This window comes from Palaemon carinicauda, unplaced genomic scaffold, assembly GCF_036898095.1.
Source record: "Palaemon carinicauda isolate YSFRI2023 unplaced genomic scaffold, ASM3689809v2 scaffold230, whole genome shotgun sequence".
Classification (NCBI taxonomy): domain Eukaryota; kingdom Metazoa; phylum Arthropoda; class Malacostraca; order Decapoda; family Palaemonidae; genus Palaemon; species Palaemon carinicauda.
Window position 1 is genome coordinate 20,343 of NW_027169921.1, and position 21,159 is coordinate 41,501.

The following is a 21,159-nucleotide window of genomic DNA, read 5'->3' on the forward strand; positions in this document are numbered from 1 at the left end:
TACAGAGTTTGGTAACTGTTGATTCCGCATTATAGCTTCCCGCTAATTGGCAACTGGAACACAGCCCTCGGCACCCATAGCAAATCACTGCGGAAGCTCACAATGCTCTAGGCAAAGGGAAACGACACCATTGGGACTCACCAGTTGCTTGTAATTTGTGGACCTGTAACTCCTTTAACCACTTATTTTACAGATATATTGAGCTGATGTAAGTATGCAATGTGCCCTTTAAGGCAGTGTCGGTTGATTTACAGAGTTTGGTAACTGTTGATTCCGCATTATAGCTTCCCGCTAATTGGCAACTGGAATACAGCTGTCGGCACCCATAGCAAATCACTGCGGAAGCTCACAATGCTCTAGGCAAAGGGAAACGACACCATTGGGACTCACCAGTTGCTTGTAATTTGTGGACCTGTAACTCCTTTAACCACTTATTTTACAGATATATTGAGCTGTACAGATATATTGAGCTGATGTAAGTATGCAATCAGCCCTTTATGGCAGTGTCGGTTGATTTACAGAGTTTGGTAACTGTTGATTCCGCATTATAGCTTCCCGCTAATTGGCAACTGGAATACAGCTGTTGGCGCCCATAGCAAATCACTGCGGAAGCTCACAATGCTCTAGGCAAAGGGAAACGACACCATTGGGACTCACCAGTTGCTTGTAATTTGTGGACCTGTATCTCCTTGAACCACTTATTTTACATATATATTGAGTTGATGTAAGTATGCAATGTGCCCTTTAAGGCAGTGTCGGTTGATTTACAGAGTTTGGTAACTGATGATTCCGCATTATAGCTTCCCGCCAATTGGCAACTGGAATACAGCTATCGGCACCCATAGCATATCACTGCGGAAGCTCACAATGCTCTAGGCAAAGGGAAACGACACCATTGGGACTCACCAGTTGCTTGTAATTTGTGGACCTGTAACTCCTTTAACCACTTATTTTAGAGATATATTGAGTTGATGTAAGTATGCAATGTGCCCTTTAAGGCAGTGTCGGTTGATTTACAGAGTTTGGTAACTGTTGATTCCGCATTATAGCTTCCCGCTAATTGGCAACTGGAATACAGCTGTTGGCACCCATAGCAAATCACTGCGGAAGCTCACAATGCTCTAGGCAAAGGGAAACGACACCATTGGGACTCACCAGTTGCTTGTAATTTGTGGACCTGTAACTCCTTTAACCACTTATTTTACAGATATATTGAGCTGATGTAAGTATGCAATCAGCCCTTTATGGCAGTGTCGGTTGATTTACAGAGTTTGGTAACTGTTGATTCCGCATTATAGCTTCCCGCTAATTGGCAACTGGAATACAGCTGTCGGCACCCATAGCAAATCACTGCGGAAGCTCACAATGCTCTAGGCAAAGGGAAACGACACCATTGGGACTCACCAGTTGCTTGTAATTTGTGGATCTGTATCTCCTTTAACCACTTATTTTACAGATATATTGAGCTGATGTAAGTATGCAATGTGCCCTTTAAGGCAGTGTCGGTTGATTTACAGAGTTTGGTAACTGATGATTCCGCATTATAGCTTCCCGCCAATTGGCAACTGGAATACAGCTATCGGCACCCATAGCAAATCACTGCGGAAGCTCACAATGCTCTAGGCAAAGGGAAACGACACCATTGGGACTCACCAGTTGCTTGTAATTTGTGGACCTGTAACTCCTTTAACCACTTATTTTACAGATATATTGAGCTGATGTAAGTATGCAATTAGCCCTTTATGGCAGTGTCGGTTGATTTACAGAGTTTGGTAACTGTTGATTCCGCATTATAGCTTCCTGCCAATTGGCAACTGGAATACAGCTATCGGCACCCATAGCAAATCACTGCGGAAGCTCGCAATGCTCTAGGCAAAGGGAAACGACACCATTGGGACTCACCAGTTGCTTGTAATTTGTGGACCTGTAACTCCTTTAACCACTTATTTTACAGATATATTGAGCTGATGTAAGTATGCAATCAGCCCTTTATGGCAGTGTCGGTTGATTTACAGAGTTTGGTAACTGTTGATTCCGCATTATAGCTTCCCGCTAATTGGCAACTGGAATACAGCTGTTGGCACCCATAGCAAATCACTGCCGAAGCTCGCAATGCTGTAGGCAAAGCGAAACGACACCAATTGCTTGTCATTTGAGGACCTGTAACTCCTTTAACCACTTATTTTACAGATATATTGAGCTGATATAAGTATGTGTTGGTTGATTTATAGAGTTTGGTAGCTGATGATTCCGCATTATAGCTTCTCGCTAATTGGCAACTGGAATACAGCTGTTGGCACCCATAGCAAATCACTGCGGAAGCTCACAATGCTATAGGCAAAGGGAAACGACACCATTGGGACTCACTAGTTGCTTGTAATTTGTGGACCTGTATCTCCTTTAACCACTTATTTTACAGATATATTGAGCTGATGTAAGTATGCAATCAGCCCTTTATGGCAGTGTCGGTTGATTTACAGAGTTTGGTAACTGATGATTCCGCATTATAGCTTCCCGCCAATTGGCAACTGGAATACAGCTATCGGCACCCATAGCAAATCACTGCGGAAGCTCACAATGCTCTAGGCAAAGGGAAACGACACCATTGGGACTCACTAGTTGCTTGTAATTTGTGGACCTGTATCTCCTTTAACCACTTATTTTACAGATATATTGAGTTGATGTAAGTATGTAATGTGCCCTTTAAGGCAGTGTCGGCTGATTTACAGAGTTTGGTAACTGATGATTCCGCATTATAGCTTCCCGCTAATTGGCAACTGGAATACAGCTGTCGGCACCCATAGCAAATCACTGTGGAAGCTCGCAATGCTATAGGCAAAGCGAAACGACATCATTGGGACTCGCACCAATCACAACGGACAGAATGATAATTGAGTTATGCCACAAAATGATCCCTGGAAAACCAAGTACATTACTTGAATGATATCCCAGACGGACCCCCTCTGACTTGTCGGATCTACGAAAGGCGAACCTTTTGGATGGTAAGATCCAACCCAGACGGACCCCCTCCGACTTGTCGGTTCTACGAAAGGCGAACCTTTTGGATGGTAATATCCAACCCAGACGGACCCCCTCCGACTTGTCGGATCTACGAAAGGCGAACCTTTTGGATGGTAAGATCCAACCCAGACGGACCCCCTCCGACTTGTCGGATCTATGAAAGGCGAACCTTTTGGATGGTAAGATCCAACCCAGACGGACCCCCTCCGACTTGTCGGATCTACGAAAGGCGAACCTTTTGGATGGTAAGATCCAACCCAGACGGACAAGTAGAGGATTCTGGTTTGTATTGCTTGGTAAATTTTTTTTTTCCAAAGTTATGAATTTATTTATGGTAAAGGATTTTGACAAATTTGACTTTTTATGAATAGTACTTACCTGGCAGTTATATATATATATAGCTGAGTCTCCGACTGTGGCAGAATTTAATCGAAAATCGCGGCAACCGCCTTGTGGTGGTTGTGTGGTTAGATGGTTAACAACCCTTACAGGGTGGTACTTGGAATCATTCCCGTTTTCTGTTCCTCAGATTATCTCTGCCGGCCGGATCGACAACATCGTTGGTCCGACATTTAGAGTTTTTTCGGTTCGCTTTCCCTTCATCGCCTTTTTGGACTTCGTTTTTGGTGAAGTACACTGTGTTGGGATTTGGCAATCGTGTTTGTTTTTTGTTTTTTGTCTTTTTTCCTTTCTTATCGTGAGTGAAAAAATTCATTTTCGTGTTTGTGCGAATGATATTTGCAAGGTGAGGTTGCCGAAAGTGTCGGTTGACCCTCACACTTTCTGTATGGGTTGCAGGGGGTTTGAATGTGCTCTAGATAATAGGTGCAAGGAATGCAAGGTTTTAAATGATGATAATTGGTTAGCTATGAAGCGCTATGTGCGCAAACTTGAGGTTGATAGTTAGAAGAGCTAAATCAAAGTCAAAGTCTGCTAGTGAGCCTAGCTTAGATTTATCTATTGACCCTTTACTTGTAACCTCTTTGGAAGTTATTCCTTCCCCGAATGAAGTAACTCCTGCCCCTTCTACAGGATCTGTGCCTACGGATGACCCTGGGTATGCTAAATTAGCTGCTGAATTAGAGGCCATTAAAGCACAATTGGAGGCCTTTAAAGGTAAGGGTGTAAGTGAAATTAGTGCTTGTGAAAGTGCAGTGGAGGTGGCGACTGATCGAATCTGTCGTACCCCTAGGTCTAGACCTCTACCAAGCTCCCAGGACCAAGGGAGAAGGTACGTCGAAAGCTGAAAGGGGTGAGAGGTGCTTATCCTTGGTCAGTCGTCGCCTCAGACATTCCTGTTGCGATCTCCCAGGCTGCTCTTGACCGCCGTAGAAAAGGCGTGTCGGATACGTTTGTGTCTTCGCCTGATCGTTCTCCCAGACGTAATTGGCGTTACGAATCAAGACCAATGAAGAGAGGGTGGAACCGGGATGTGCAGTCTCGCTCTCCCTCTCCCGGTTCGAGTAGCCGCGATCCTGATCCTTCGGAAGACGATTTCGATGTTGTTCCTGTTAAGAGGGCGAAACAGAGAGTCCTTAGCCCAGTTAATCCTGCTAAACTCCCTGCTTCTTCTGCCAGCGCTCCCAGTCAAGCCGTACAACAACTGCCGTTTTCGGCACTGCGAGAGCCAGCGGAGGTTGCTAAAGCTTTCATGGTTGTTATGCAGGAACAACTTTCATCGTTAGTTAAAGCTTTCAGCCACCCTTCTCAGTCCATCAGACGTAAGGACGTCTCTTTGCCTGTTGAGAGATCTTCTTCTAAGAGAGAACTTAGTATCTCTCCCAAGAAACCTCTGCGCACTTCGTCGGCCGTACGACAACGCACACCCTCTTCATCAGCTCGCTGCCAGGAATTTCCTTCCCCTCTCTCTCGGCGCCAGGACGATACTGCCTCTCGTTCTCGGCGCCGTGACGATTCCGTTTCTCTTTCGAAACGCCAGGACGTTACCGCCTCGTTTCTTAGGAAACAGGATGAATGCAGTCTGGATTGTCAAGGTGAAGACAGCCTGCATCTTAAGGACGATTCCGTTTCTCGTCATCGTGACGATACCGCTTTTCGTCATCATGACGATACCGCTTCTCGTCATCGTGACGATACCGCTTCTCGCCGACTGGATGTTAGCGGCGCTCGGCGCCAGGATTCAAATAGCTCTCGGTGCCAGACTGCTGGCAGCCCAACTCTTCAGGATGTTATCCTTGAGCAGGACCTCGAAGATATTTCGGAAGAGGAAGAAAAACCTGCTGACTCTTATAGTGATTATAAGGTTCTTTCTCGCTCTCTTTTGGAACTTTATGGGGAGGAATTTCAACCTTCGGCCCCTTGTTCTCCTCAGTCTCAATTTACCAGGAAGAAAGCTACCAAGTCTTCGGCCTTCATCAAAATGAAACTTTCAATTTCGGCCAGGAAAGCTCTCGCTAAGGTGGATGATTGGATGAAGGAACGGAGACAAGCTGTCAAGACCACCTTTTCTTTTCCACCGTCTCGGCTCGCTTCCAAGGCCGGTCTGTGGTATGAGACGGGAACCTTTGGGGTTAGGAGTGCCTGCCTCCTCCCAAGGTGACTTCTCGGCTCTTGTGGACTCGGCAAGAAGGCATGCATTAAACTCTGCCAAGGTGATGTGGTCCATGTCGGAGCTTGATCACCCCTTCAAGGGAATTTTCAGGGTTTTCGAGGTTTTCAGCTTCCTTGACTGGTCTCTCGGGACTCTGGCCAGGAAGTCAGAACTCCTGGAGGACACGAATTACCTGACGAGTATCATGTCCTGCATGGACGAAGCTCTAAGGGATGGAGCGAATGAATTGGCTTTTCTTTTCTCAGCACAGGTCTTAAAGAAGAGGGCCCTTTTGTGCTCTTTAACCTCTAGATCTGTGACTGTTGCCCAGAAGTCGGAGCTGCTTTACGCCCCTTTTTCACGTCATCTTTTTCCTGAAGCTCTGGTCAGAGATATCTCCCTTTCTCTGGCACAGAAGGCTACTCAGGACCTTTTGTCTCGGTCTGCTAGGAAGACCTTACCTGTTGCTCCTGCTCCTCTGAAGAAGGAAGAGGTTTCAACAACCCTTTCGGGGCAGGATCTCCTCGAGAGCGGATTTTAGGGGGAGAAGACAAGAGTCAGGGCCAAGGACCAGCAGAGGTGCGTTTAGGCCCCGGTCCAGAAAATGAGATGGAAGTCCTCCAGACACCAGTAGGGGCAAGACTGTCTCGTTTTTAGCAGTCTTGGAAAAGGAGAGGGGCGGACACCTGGTCACTCTCAGTCGTCAAGAAAGGTTACAAGATCCCCTTTTTAAAGAAACCACCTCTCTCAGACACTCCCCTAGCCTTAGTGGCTCAGTACACCGACGCAGGGAAACGAGAGGCTCTTCTGGAGCTAGTCGACCAGATGTTAGTCAAGGGAGCAATAGAGCCGGTTCAAGACCTCGCCTCCCCAGGCTTTTACAATCGCCTGTTTCTGGTTCCCAAGAACTCGGGTGGATGGAGACCAGTCCTAGATGTCAGCTCTCTGAACGCCTTCGTGGAGAAAACAAAGGTCTCCATGGAGACGACTCAGTCAGTGCTGGCTGCAGTTCGTCCAGGCGACTGGATGGTTTCTCTCGACCTGCAGGACGCTTATTTTCACGTCCCCATGGTTTCTCTCGACCTGCAGGACGCTTATTTTCACGTCCCCATTCATCCATCTTCGAGGAGATATTTGAGATTTGTGTTCCAGGGCAAGTGCTTCCAATTCAGGGCGCTTTGCTTCGGTCTCAGCACAGCTCCCCAAGTTTTCACCAGACTAATGGCGAATGTGGCAGGCTGGTTACACCAGGAGGGGATAAGGGTATCCTTCTATCTAGACGACTGGCTGATCCGGTCACAGTCGAAAGAAAAATGTCTGGAGGACCTAATGAAGACGTATATGATGACTCAGGACCTGGGACTCATCGTCAACTGGGGGAAGTCTCAGACCGAGCCGAATCAGACTATTCTCTATTTGGGGATACTTCTGAATTCAGTTCTTTTTCAGGCTTCTCCCTCCCAGGAGAGGCAGACCAGGTGCCTGGACAAAGTCAAAGACTTTTTGAGGAAGCAGGAATGCTCAGCGAAGGAGTGGATGAGTCTGTTGGGAACTCTATCCTCCCTGGAGCAGTTTGTCCTGTTGGGGAGACTGCACCTAAGGCCTCTGCAACACTTCCTCGCAAAGGTTTGGAACAGAAAGATCCAGGAGGACACTTTTTCTTTTCCCATCCCGACAAAGATCAAGGATCTTTTGATGTGGTGGCTGGACCCAGCTCTGTTGGGAAAAGGGATCTCCTTGTTCAAGAAGAACCCCGACCTAGTGTTATTCTCAGACGCGTCCGAGTCAGGCTGGGGAGCAACACTAGGGAACAAAGAGGTCTCAGGTATTTGGGAAGGGAGTCAGATCAGTTGGCATATCAACAGGAAGGAATTGATGGCCATTTTGTTGGGGCTAAGGGCCTTCAAAACCTCGGTGTCAGGAAAGACTGTAGAGATCAATTCCGACAACACCACAGCTCTCGCGTACATAAGGAAGCAAGGGGGAACTCACTCCCTATCTCTGTTCTCAACTGCGAGAGAGCTTCTCCTTTGGGCGAACGAGAACGAGACTCAGCTGTTGACAAGGTTTGTTCAAGGGCAGAGAAACATCAGGTCAAACATGCTCAGCAGGAGGGGACAAGTCCTTCCCACAGAATGGACTCTCAACCCGCATGTCTGTCGGAGCCGCTGGAAGTTGTGGGGCAGACCTGTAATAGACCTTTACGCCTCCAGTCTAAACAAGAGGATCCCCAACTACTGCTCCCTAGTCCCGGACGAGGAAGCTGTTGCAGTGGATGCCTTCTTGATGGATTGGACGCGGCTGGACATGTATGCCTTTCCCCCGTTCAAGATCATCAATCTGGTTGTCAGGAAATTCGCTCTCCTCGATTCGGGACGAATAATCCTAGTGGATCCATTCTGGCCTGCAAATGAATGGTTCACCGAAGTGGTAGGGTTGCTGATGGACGTTCCAAGAAGACTCCCGGAAAGTCCAGATCTTCTCAGACAACCCCACTTCGAGAGATTTCATCAAAACCCCCTCGCTCTCAATCTGACTGCCTTCAGACAGTCGAGAAGCTCGTTAGATCTCGAGGCTTTTCGGCACAAGCGGCGAAAGCTATTGCCAGAGCAAGGAGGATCTGTTCACAAAGAGTCTACCAGTCAAAGTGGGAGACCTTTAGAGCTTGGTGCAGGAGACACAAGGTTTCCTCATCCTCTACCTCTTTAAGCCAGATTGCAGACTTTCTTTGTACCTCAGGCAGGATGCTAAGCTGGCTGTATCTACCATTAAAGGATACAGGAGCATGCTCTCAACCGTCTTTAGGCATAGAGGCTTAGAGTTATCTCAGAATAAGGACTTGCAGGACCTCATTAGGTCCTTTGAGACAACGAAGCAGGTGCAGTTAAGACCCCCTTCTTGGAACCTGGATGTGGTGTTTAAGTTTTTGTGCTCCAAGAAGTTTGAGCCTATCTCGCAAGCGCCTCTGCGAGATGTGACAAAGAAAACCCTCTTCCTTTTGACTCTAGCGACTGCCAGGAGGATCAGCGAGGTCCAGGCAATCAAGAAGCGTGTAGGCTTCACCCAAAATGGAGCGGTTTGTGCCTTGAGGTTTGACTTTCTCGCCAAGAATGAGAACCCTTCGAAACCCTGGCCCAGGACTTTTGAAGTCCCTAACCTCACGAATCTAGGGGGTCAGGAACAGGAAAGCCTCCTCTGCCCGGTTAGGGCTCTCAAGGCTTATTTGGCCCACACTAAGAACGTGAGGGGTGCTTCCAACTCCTTGTGGTGTTCGGTGAAGGATCCTCAAAAACCCCTGTCAAAGAACGCTTTGTCCTTTTTCCTGAGGGAAACTATTAGGGAAGCCCACCTCTTTTGTGAGGAAGAAAACTTCGCCCTGTTAAAAGTACGGGCTCACGAAGTAAGAGCCATTGCTGCCTCACTGGCATACCGGAAAAATATGTCAGTTAGGCAGATCATGGACGCAACGTTCTGGAGGAGCAACTCTGTCTTCGCTTCTCATTACCTCAGAGAGGTAAGAGTGGACTATGACAAGTGTTATACTTTGGGCCTTACGTAGCTGCGGCTTCTGTATTAGGCAAAGGAGTTACTACCCCCACTCAACCTTAGTTCATTTACTTGTATATGGGTTTGTGTTTTTATGGTTGTCTGAGGTCCTCGTCTTGTGGTACGGTTCCCTCAGTCCAGATAGATAGTTTATATCTATTTCTGCAAGGTTAGGTGGTTAGCTTTAGTAATGTTGCGGGTTTTTATTATATGGGAAGGTAGTTTCTGAAGTCTAGTCAAGGTTTTGGTCCTACCCCTTTGACAGACTCGATTGAGTTGTTTGCAGCGTAGCAGGTCTACTCCTGGCTGAACACTCCTAAGAGAAAGAGACTCTAGAGGCAGTTACCTTTGAAGTCAGCTACCTTAGCAGGTAAGGAATCAAGGTGTTTGTTCTCCTACAACTCTTTTGTTGTTTCCCCAACTATGTTTTTCTGTCTGTTTCCCTCCACCAAATGTGTGAATCAGCTATATACAGTGAACCCTCGTTTATCGCGGTAGATAGGTTCCAGACGCGGGCGCGATAGGTGAAAATCCGCTAAGTAGTGACAGCATATTTACCTATTTATTTAACATGTATATTCGGACTTTTAAAACCTTCCCTTGTACGTAGTACTGTTAACAAACCACCCTTTAATGTACAGAACACTTAATGCATGTACTACAGCACCCTAAACTAAAACAGGCACAAATATTAAAGGCGATTTTATATCGTGTTTCCTAAACACCTAAAAAGCACGATAAAAAATGGCAACCAATGTTTTGTTTACGTTCATCTCTGATCATAATGAAGAAACAAACTCATTTAGTGTACACATATATGTACGTATAGGTTAGTTTTTGCATCGATTATATTGATTATACAGTACTGTATGTTGATTTTTTTATTACTAATGTTTTAGTTTACGTATTTTTCTTAGGACTTCCAAATGAAATCTTTTTCTTTATGACGCCGCCTGAAACGACGGCGTGTACGCTCAGTAAACAACCACGCTCAGAACAAACAAGGCATTTAACGCGCATGATGATAGTGATAAATAATGATACAGTACATACAGTATTTACAGTAAAAGCATTTACAAAATATGTTACCTTACAAATATAAATTATACAGTACTTGTACGTAGCAAAGCAGGAAAACAATTTGAGAGAGAGAGAGAGAGATTGTTTTACGTACGTAAATGTAAATTTTAAACAAAAAAAATATGATAGGTTACAACATGTAGACTTTTAAAACCTTCCCTTTAACTTAATGCATACAGTACGTACATTACTAAACTATAAAACAGGTTAAAGTAAAAAATAAAGATTGTTACTGTACTCACCACGAAAGAAGTTCAAGAAAAACTTGAATGACGATGGCGATGAATTTGCTGCACAGTAGAAATGATGATGATGAAGCTGATGATGTGTTCTACTGTGCAGTCAATGATAGTATTTTACGTCTCTTCAGACGGAGGTGTCTTTTCCTGGGACACCTCTTCAACTTCTTCAATTTCTTCCGAAGGCGTACTAGCAGGAGGAACTGGCTCTTTTTTGCGAGGCTGGAAGAACATTGTGATCGGAAGTTGTTGCCGCTGCTGCTTTTTTCGATCCAAGAGCATCCTGTAGGGAGTCGTGATGTCATCGACCTTATTTGAGAATTGCATCGAGCGAACCATATCCTCGTCCCACTCTTGTAACATTTCTTTCGCCTCCTTCATATGGTTGCAGAACTTGGCAAGCCGTTCTAATGTTAAGCCCGTTTCTTCGACATTTTCTTGGGTCTCTTCCTGGGTACCCTCACTCTCTTCCTCACTTGCCGATTTCGTCAGGTCTTCGAGGTCTGCGTCAGTTAGGGGCTGGGAATGGCAGTCCAACAACTCGTCGACGTCTTCAGTCGTCATGTCGCCAAACCCGTCACCTCCAATTATGGCAGCCAACTGCACAGATTTCCGTATTGCAGAGTGTTGGATTTCCGACGGAGTAAATCCCTTGTCGTCGTAAACAATATCGGGCCACAGCTTCTTCCAGCTCGCATTTACGGTTGCAGGTTTCATCTCTTGAAGTGCCTTTTGAATATTCTGCAGGCACGTGGCTATGGTGTACTGCCGCCAGTACGCCTTCAAGTTGAAATCTTCATCCTCGTCACCTTGGGCAGCATCCACACACGCAACGAGGTCCGCCAAGGTATTCTTCGTGTAGAGGGCCTTGAACGCCCTGATAACCCCCTGGTCCATTGGTTGAATTAATGACGTGGTGTTGGGTGGCAGGAACTCAACCTGAACGCCCTCACGCGACAGGTCAGTTGCGTGTCCACCAGCGTTATCCATAAGGAGAAGGATCTTGAATGGCAAGCCCTTCTCTAAGAGATATTCATGGACTTGCGGGATGAAACACTGGTGGAACCAGTTGGAGGTCAGCATCTTCGTAATCCATGCTTTTTGATTATGCATCCAGTACACGGGAAGGAGATTCTTATTTTTATTTTTCAAAGCGCGAGGATTTTTCGACTTATAAATAAGCCCCGGCTTTAACAAAAATCCAGCAGCATTGCCACACATCACGAGGGTAACGCGATCCTTGAATGCCTTAAAGCCAGAGGCTTTGGCTTCCTCTTTGAACAGGAAAGTTCGCGACGGCATTCTCTTCCAAAACAAGCCGGTTTCATCCATATTAAAGACTTGTTCCGGCTTGTATCCACCTTCAGCGATAATGTTCTTGAAAGTCTGGTTCACGTAAGTTTCAGCAGCGGCAGTGTCAGCGGAAGCAGACTCCCCATGCAGGGAAACGCTTTTCAGGGCGAAGCGTTTCTGAAACTTCGCGAACCATCCTTTGCTTGCGGAAAAACGTTTCTGAGGCTGGGAATCAGTGGATGTCCCTGGTTGAGGATCATCTGCATCATCATCATCTTCAGCATGGTTGCCGTCGTCGTCTTTAGGTTCCTTTGCAGCAAAATTCTCATATAAGCTCAAAGCCTTTGTTTGGATGGTGTTCGTATCCAACGCTATGTTCTTCTTCCGGCAGTCGGCAATCCACACAGCTAAAGCACCTTCCATGCGTACGATCGTTTTATTACGCGTTGTAACGACTCGCTTCGCTGATCTGCTAAAGGTGATTGCAGCAGTCTTTCTAATGTTCGCCTCGTCCTTCTTGATGTAGCGAACGGTGGATTCGTTGATGCCAAAATGGCGGCCGGCGGCCGCGTAACTTCTACCATCTTTTAACATGTCGAGAAGCGTAACCTTCTCAGCTATCGTCATCATCCTTCAGTGGCGTTTAGGCTCACTACCAGCCTTACTAGAAGCAGAACGCTTGGGAGGCATTGTAACAGAAAGTTCAACAAAAAGTTCAACTTAAAACAGTCGCACACAGCACAGATTAAACTTCACAAACTTTATAGGTAGTAGGTTGGCCAGGGCACCAGCCACCCGTTGAGATACTACCGCTAGAGAGTTATGGGGTCTTTTGACTGGCCAGACAGTACTACATTGGATCCTCCTCTCTGGTTACGGTTCATTTTCCCTTTGCCTACATACACACTGAATAGTCTGGCATATTCTTTACATATTCTCCTCTATCCTCATACACCTGACAACACAGATTACCAAACAATTCTTCATCACCCAAGGGGTTACTGTACTGTAATTGTTCAGTGCCACTTTCCTCTTGGTAAGGGTAGAAGAGACTCTTTAGCTATGGTAAGCAGCTCTTCTAGGAGAAGGACACTCCAAAATCAAACCACTGTTCTCTAGTCTTGGGTAGTGCCACAGCCTCTGTACCATGGCCTTTCACTGTCTTGGGTTAGAGTTCTCTTGCTTGAGGGTACACTCGAGCACACTCTCCTATCTTATTTCTCTTCCTCTTGTTTTGTTAAAGTTTTTATAGTTTATATAGGAGATATTTATTGTTGTTACTCTTCTTAGAATATTTTATTTTCCTTTTTTCCTTTCCGCACTGAGCTATTTTCCCTGTTGGAGCCCCTGGGCTTATAGCATACTGCTTTTCCAACTAGGGTTGTAGCTTAGTAAGTAATAATAATAATAATAATAATAATAAGAACGTCTACTCAGCAATACGCGGAAAGAGAAAGTGAACGATCCAGCCCCGCGAGAACTTTGATGCTGCGGGTAGAAGATGCGGGCAAAACACCAATCACAGGCTAGATAACAAAACTTGAGTTTTGATTCGTCATCTATCAGCGCTTGAACCAATCACAACCCGTCTTACAGTACTATGGCGCGTTGGTTACTCATAGAAGATGCCCCCGCGCATACTGAACGTACGTAGATTAAGTACAATACCGTAATAATAATAAATAATGATAATAATACTGTACAGTAATAATAATAATAATAATGATTAATAATAATAACAATAATAATTTTATTAACAACAACAACAATAATAATAATAATAACAATAATAATAAAAATTTACGTACGCTATTTTACGCCTCTCTCTCTCTCTCTCTCTCTCTCTCTCTCTCTCTCTCTCTCTCTCTCTCTCTCTCTCTCTCTCTCTCTCTCTCTCTCTCGTACGCTTACAGTATTCGAAATGTGATTTTTGCAACAAAGAATATTATTGGATGCAGTACTGTACTACGTACGTTTACATACAAAAGATTCATGGAAAAGAAGCACATCCATTACAGTACACACCATTCTAATATGGTATGACTGCATCTGATTTGCATTTCATGTTCGATTTAATTTTACTACGTACTGAATTATCGTATGATCACATTCTCTTTTCGTGTTTTATTTCTTTCTGTGCTGAATTATATATCATATGTAATGCAATGAACAATCAGTAAGAGCAGATATTACTAATTACAGTATTAATGGAATTACAGGTAACAAAATATCGTATTTGGTTGTCTTCAGATTTCGCGGTATTTTCGAATTTTCCGGAAAATCCGCGATATGTATATATATGGGTTATGGGAAAACCCCGCGAAGTGGTGAATCCGCGATTGTCGAACCGCGAAGTAGCGAGGGTTCACTGTACTTTGATCCTGCAGTCGGCCTAAATGAGATATGTTCGAAGAAGCTATTTGTTAACCCTTTTACCCCCAATGGACGCACTGGTACGTTTCACAAAACTCATCCCCTTACCCCCATGGACTTACCGGTACGTCCTTGCAAAAAACTGCTATTTACATTTTTTTTGCATGTTTTTTATAACTTTGAGAAACTTTAGGCATTTTCCAAAATAATGAGACCAACCTGACCTCTCTATGATGAAAATTACGGCTGTTAAAGCAATTTCAAAAAAATATATTGCATTATGTGCTTAAAAAAAAAAAAAAACCCTGGGGGTTAAGGGTTGGAAAGTTCCAAATAGCTTAGGGGTAAAAGGGTTTATTGAATTTTATTAAATTATGGCCTAGGGTAAGTCTAATAACTTCCATGCCCTTAATTTCCAGTTACAAAACTCAAATAATAGTCTTTTATATGAAATAATTCAAAGGTTATTTGCACTTGTCATTTTGCTTACTTTATTAAATGATATAATATGGTTTTATAACAATATTCCTTGATCTTATTACAGTATATGAACGTGGATACAATATCTGAAATTTCTGATTTCATTTGGATTTTTGTATGTATCTGCGAATGTTCGCAAGTTGAGGACCTTATTTTATATAAGGATTCTTGGTGCTGTTTTGGTATGAGATCTCAAAGTCGTGCTTTTGCTTTGGTATGCGATCTCGCTTGACAGTAGCGATCTCACTACTGTTCACTGCGAAGCAAGAACCATTAGATTTTCTAAAAAATATATATGTATATATACTTGGAATAATTAGCTAAGAAATAATCAATCATTGATGATAGCGTGCAGGAATAATTAGCTAAGAAATAATCAATCATTGATGATAGCGTGCGCAGCTCAACATCACCACTTGCCAGTGCATACGAAGCTAGATGTTTTAAATTGTTCGCGAGTGAAGTGAGCGCACGGCGAAGCAAGAACCATTAGATCTTCTAGTAACGGCTCCTCACGTAAGATTCCCAGACTGGGTTCATTCTGTTTGGGGTGCGGATATCTATGGTTATCTACGGATACGTCCCTGATTATACACGATATCTTAGGATAGTTGTTCCGGGGGGTTAGAACCCCGTGATACCTGACGGTAATTCCTTGTGGTGATATCACTCGCAGACATATTATACAGTAGGAAGCTGCTGGAAGGACTCTCCATCAGGACGACGTGGCTATCTCACCCGAAAATAGATTTTTATGTCAAAATCAGTTTTTTTTTTTTTTTTTTTTTTTTTCCCTCATTAAAAATTTTGAGATCGTTTACCAAAGCAAAAGAATAATTTCTGAGATCACTTCATAAATGAGATCGCATATAAAAACGGAACCGAATTCTTTAGTTCACCCACTTTTATCTTCACAGGATTGCTGGATGATGAAGCTCGTACGCATGAGTTGGCGGTGCAACATGATAAGATACTCGCGTTGAAGATAGAATTGGAAGAGACGGAGGCAACGAGATCGCAGGAATTTTCTGAAATAAAAATGACGGTGAGTGAAAAAGTATTTAGATTTAAATAAGACTTACTTTATCGTTATATAAAGGTCAGATACAGTATCTATATTGGTACAGGAAAAAGTGTATTTGATTTAGAAAAAAAGTATTTTCTTTGCATGAAAGCCAGATGTCTACATTTTTCAACTTCCATGCGAAGTACATTGTTCTACAGTAAAGCACTTAATCATTATTTTACAAAGTAGAGTCAGAAGCTGGTGTTTTTAAGGCTATTCAACTTATATATCATATTAACTTCTAGTTGAATTTTTAGATTTATATCCGAAGCAGGTCTTCTTAATGCTGTTTAACTTTTATAACATATTTACTTCTTTGGTTTTAATTGAATATTCTTTTAATCTTTATTTATAATAAACGATATCGGCGTCAATGACCTTTGATGTCAGGATGTCAGAGAACTTCAAATCAATTGATCAATTACAAAGTAGAAACTGTCATGAAGTTGGGGAAAATGACAATGGAAATTTTATGTGGAATGTGAATCTGTCTGTAGTGTTTTATTTTAACACTAAGTTCCTAAATATATAATTGTCCTTGATTACTGATACTATATCCATTGATTAAGATGATTTACACAGGAAAATTATAATGGTTTATATTCCCTGTTGTTACTTCCTTGTAGTTACCAGGTATAAACTAGTTCAAATTTTTGGAAGATTTTATATTGACAAAACAATCTTGAGTTAAATTTTCCTGAACCTAGCAATGAAACAAATTTCTTTAGAACTGGTTTTTATTCATGAAAAAACTGTAATATGACAAATTGTATGTGTCCTTGATTGTAAAACCTTATCAAGCATGACAGGTCCTTGAATGTAGGTTTAATATGAAGGGACTCTTTCTATTGAAGATTTTGGTGTTGATATTTTTGTTGAACTGTTATGTTCATCTTATATTACTTTTTTTTTATTGTTCGAATTAGGGTACAGTTTATGGGATATATAAAAGGGTTGCAAACTAAATAAAAATTTAAAGGAATAGTAAGAGACAGGTATTATTAGTGTTTGGGTTGAATAGATGGTTTCATTTCAGGGTTATTTCTTGGTGTCCAGTTATAATGCATAATGGTTCTTCTTATAACCTGTATTTCACATCCTTAACATTTTATATTGAAAGTTTAAAGGTTTCTCATGAATGTCAGAGGCAAGGGATATTGACGGTGACCCTAGAGACTGATTATATACTCAAATGATCAATGCCCAAGTCCCCTCTCCATCAAATTAGGACAATGGAGGACCAGGCAATGGGTGCTGATGACTCCACAGGAAATCTATAAGCTTCCCAAGACCCCCATCTCTTGCTCACAAGGATAGAAGATTGCAGACACTGCTAGAAACTATTGACCTTGAGTGGGTCTCGCCCCTGTCCAACAGATCGCTAGGTATGGATGTTGTGTTGGGCTGGTGGTAGCGTCCTTGCCTGGCGATTGCCAGACTGGGTTTTGAGTCCTGCTCAAACTTTAAGTTTCTTTGGTTGCTGTAACCTTACCATTCTTGTGAGCTAAGGATGGGGGTTTTGGGTAGCCTGTAGGTCTACCTGCTAAGTTGTCGTCAGCCATTGCCTGGCCATCCTTGATCCTAGCTTAGGTGGAGACTGGCTTGGGAGCTGATCATATGTAATATGGTCAGTCTCTAGGGCATGTCACGCTTAAAATGGTAATGTCACTGTCTCTAACCTCTGCCATTCATGAGTTGAAAAGAAAAGAAGAAAGGTAGGCTTACTTCAACCACACTACTTTTTTTTATTGTTCCAGAACCATGCTGAGCTGGAAAAACTAAGGGATCAAATAACAAAATATCAGCAATGTCAATCATCTTCTGCCGTTGCAAAAATGGATCTTATTTCTAGTGTAAGTCACTATTTAGTGAATACTTATTAATATGTTGTTTCTTTGTAGCATTGAATGGAATTTTATTGTTTTAAAATCTGCAGTAAAGTAATCTGCATTGAAGTAATTTATTTGCGTTAAAGTAAGAAAGTTATATTCATTAAAGTGAGCTAGTTATTTGCGTGAAATTGATCAAGATATTTTCATTAAAGTTATTTGCCATTCAAGTAAGAAAGTTACTTGCATTAACTTAAGCAAATTATTTGAATTAAAGTAAGCCACTTATTTGAATTGAAGTAAAAAAGTGATACTAATTAAAGTAAGCAAATTAATATATGAATTACAATTCTTAGTGAAAGACTTATTACAAAACTGCATTCTCAATTTTACAAACAGAAGTTGCAAGCAGTGAGACGTAGGTACGACCCCAAGCTCAGCCAATTGGAACTGGAGGTAACGGATAAGAAGCGGAGAATGCTGCCCTGAAGAGGAACTCGACAGTTTGAAGGAAGTTTTGAAACACCAGGAGTGTCTGAACGTTGCCCGGGACGGATCGAGCTCAAGTAGGATATGACGTACTTGTGTTCTGACTTGACATTTATTTCTCTCTCTCTCTCTCTCTCTCTCTCTCTCTCTCTCTCTCTCTCTCTCTCTCTCTCTCTCTCTCTCTCTCTCTAAGTTCCACCAATTCAACTGCCTAATTAGGAAGAGCATGCCACAATCTCGTCACAGCTGGAATAAAGATCTAAACTACTGTGTTGAGCATTATGATGAAGAAGGAAAGACTGTTAGAATTAACTGCATAATAAGTACTACTTTTATGATGGTATGGGCTGGTTCTCTAAGTATTCATAGATAAGTATTCTTTTCACTCTTCGGTTTCCCCTGTAACTGTAACATATCTTTGAGGTAATTTTAAAGGCTTAAAGGCCGCTTATGAATTGTAGAGGCAAGGGACAGTAACATTGCCCTATCAAATAGGACAATGCCCTAGAGACTGACCACACATACATATGAACAGCGCCCAAGCCCCCTCCACCCAAGCTAGGGTCAAGGAGGACCAGGCAATGGCTGCTGGTGACTCAGTAGATAGACCTATAGGCTCCCTCAAACCCCCCATCCTTAGCTCACAAGGTTGGTGAGATTGCAGCGACCAAAGTTTTTTGCACCAGTTTCTCTCCATACCATTATAAAATGTATTTGTTGTGCTCGATTTCATTCTCCTTCCCAATTGAAGAGCGTGTCCTGTCAGCCATAATGTTACCTCAAATGTCTCATGGCGTTGCTCACGATTCGTAACAGTTCTCAAAGACCTCCCGAGTGACGGGATGACGCCATAGTTTGAGCGGGACTTGAACCCCAGTCTGGCATTCGCCAGTCAGAGACTTTACCACATCAGCCACCACAACCCTATGTTTGATGTTCAAGTCGCCACCCACCTGCTTATTAATTAGAATGGGCATCGGAGACTTACAATTATGACGTCGAATAATTTGTAATCATTCAATTGACCATCACTTTTCTTACGTCTATTTTCCTCTGGGCTTCGGCTATCTATGGCTATTGATTTGCATGTCTTCTGGGGTTATACTCTATAACAATCATTGTTGTTATTATTGTTATTATTATTATTATTATTATTATTATTATTATTATTACTAGCCAAGCTACAACCAAAGTAGGAAAAGCAGAATACTATAAGCCCAAAGGCTAAGAGAAAAATAGCCCAGTGAGTAAAGGAAACAAGGTCATAAATAAACTACAAGAGAATAATGAGTAATTAGAATAAAATATTTTATGGATAGTAAGATTAAAACGGATTTTTCATATATAAACTAGATACTTTTAAAAAATCAAGGTGAGAAAAAAAAAGGTTTTGAAGAGAAATATATCTTATTTCTCTATGAAATATAAAAATTTTTTAAAGCCTTTTTTTAGAAATTTAGTTTTATCAAAGATTATATTTTGTGTGATAGCAAGTTTCTTTTCTTTTATAGTAACCATTATCTTTTTTTATTTTACAGAGTGATTTTGATGAGCTGACGTGTTTGCCGCAAGGAATTTAATGCGGTTTCATGATAGCAGTAGAAAAAACAAGCTGACAGTGTGGGCATAATTTTTGAGGCTTCAATTCGTTAAGGAAAAAATTTTAGTTTATCGTATAAGATAATAAGTTACCATAGACTGGCATCTCTAGTAAAAGATCGGCAGACGAAAAGACATCGTCTTTCATCGTATGCCTTGAATTAAAGGTACAATTTTTTGTTCTAGTGGAAATTTATTCTATTTTTATTTTTCAATTATTAAAATCCTTTGAGATCATACAGCACCTCACCAAAGATCCCTAGTCTTAAAAAGAATTAGTGTTTGAGAATGATATAGTTTTTAAAAGATTATAGTTAATTTTACAGTACGGCACTGTAATTTTCAATGCTCATTAAATACATGTCATGATTTTGTATTTCTGTTTTGTAAAGGTACAGCTCTTTTATTGTAGTGGAATATTTTTTTTACTTGAGAAATAAACTCATTTTAGTTTTATAATTTCTTGAAAAATCTTTAAGAATTATGGAAGCTATAAGTAATTTAGTCTCCAATATTCAGTGAAAGTATTTCATAAATTTTTTTTTAACATTGTAATGGTACATTTCTATTGTTTTAGTAGAAAATTGTTTTATTTTTTATACATTTTTGTCTCTTAATCTCTAAAAAAAATTACATATTGTAGTCTCCAATACTCAGTAAATATAATGCATGATTTTGTCTTTAAAAATTGATCTGTATTTTATTTGAATTCAAATGTTAATTTTAAATATTTAACTTAGCCGGTGAATATATAGCTGCAACTCTGTTGCTCGACAGACAAAAAACTGTACAAAAAAAACTCGCTAGCGATCGCTATACAGGTTGCGGGTGTGCTCATCAGCGTCAACTGTCGGCCAGATACCAAACTCTATGTAAACAAAGACTCAATTTTCTCTCTGTCGACGTGTCGACAAGACGTACTTTACTCGCTGTTGAAACCTGGAGTTTTTCCCATCATCTTTGGTGAAGTACTATATTCTGGTTTGAGCTTTCGCAGTGCAGGTGTTTTATCTTCATCTTAAATCTTGAACTCGTTTTGGATAGATTTAATTTTTGGTGACAAAGAGAGTATGGACTTTCTTTGACTTTTAAATGGCCGACCCTTCCCTTAGACGGAAGTGTGTTTAGGCTTTTAGTAATTATCTTATCACGTTATAAATTAATTATAGATTTTCCTCTTCGATTAACTTTCCATTTATAATAAACATAAAAAATAAATTTTAATGTTTTGTTTATATGCGACCTTTCCTGAGAGTAGGCGGTCCTAACTTGGAAACCGAAGTTAATCAACGTTGAGCCCTTTAAATCGTAAATAGCTTTTGAAGAGCTAAGGATTTAAAACTTTTTAAATGAAATTTTTTATGAAAGATTTTCTTTGAATAGTCTTCGTACTGTTTTCAAAGATGAACTAACGTTTACTGTAGTTTATTTATGCTACGCAGTTTGCGCTCTATCGTTACGATAGAGAGAGAGTGTATCACGGTTTCACTTTGCAGAAAGAGTAAATCGATTCTGACGTTTTGTTCATTCTTTCAAAGCTTAAATGTTTTAAATTCTATTTTAAAGGAACTTTTTAATTGAAAAACCTTTCAG

General features: G+C 41.8%; 1 long non-coding RNA gene across 1 annotated transcript; it reads left to right on the plus strand.

Annotated features, from left to right (window-relative positions):
- Nucleotides 1–13,733: 13,733 nt before the first annotated feature.
- On the plus strand, nt 13,734–20,323 carry LOC137636109 (uncharacterized). The gene is made up of 4 exons (XR_011042938.1): nt 13,734–15,628; nt 17,407–17,502; nt 17,878–18,044; nt 19,506–20,323. It is a non-coding gene; the product is annotated as an uncharacterized lncRNA (long non-coding RNA).
- Nucleotides 20,324–21,159: the final 836 nt, after the last annotated feature.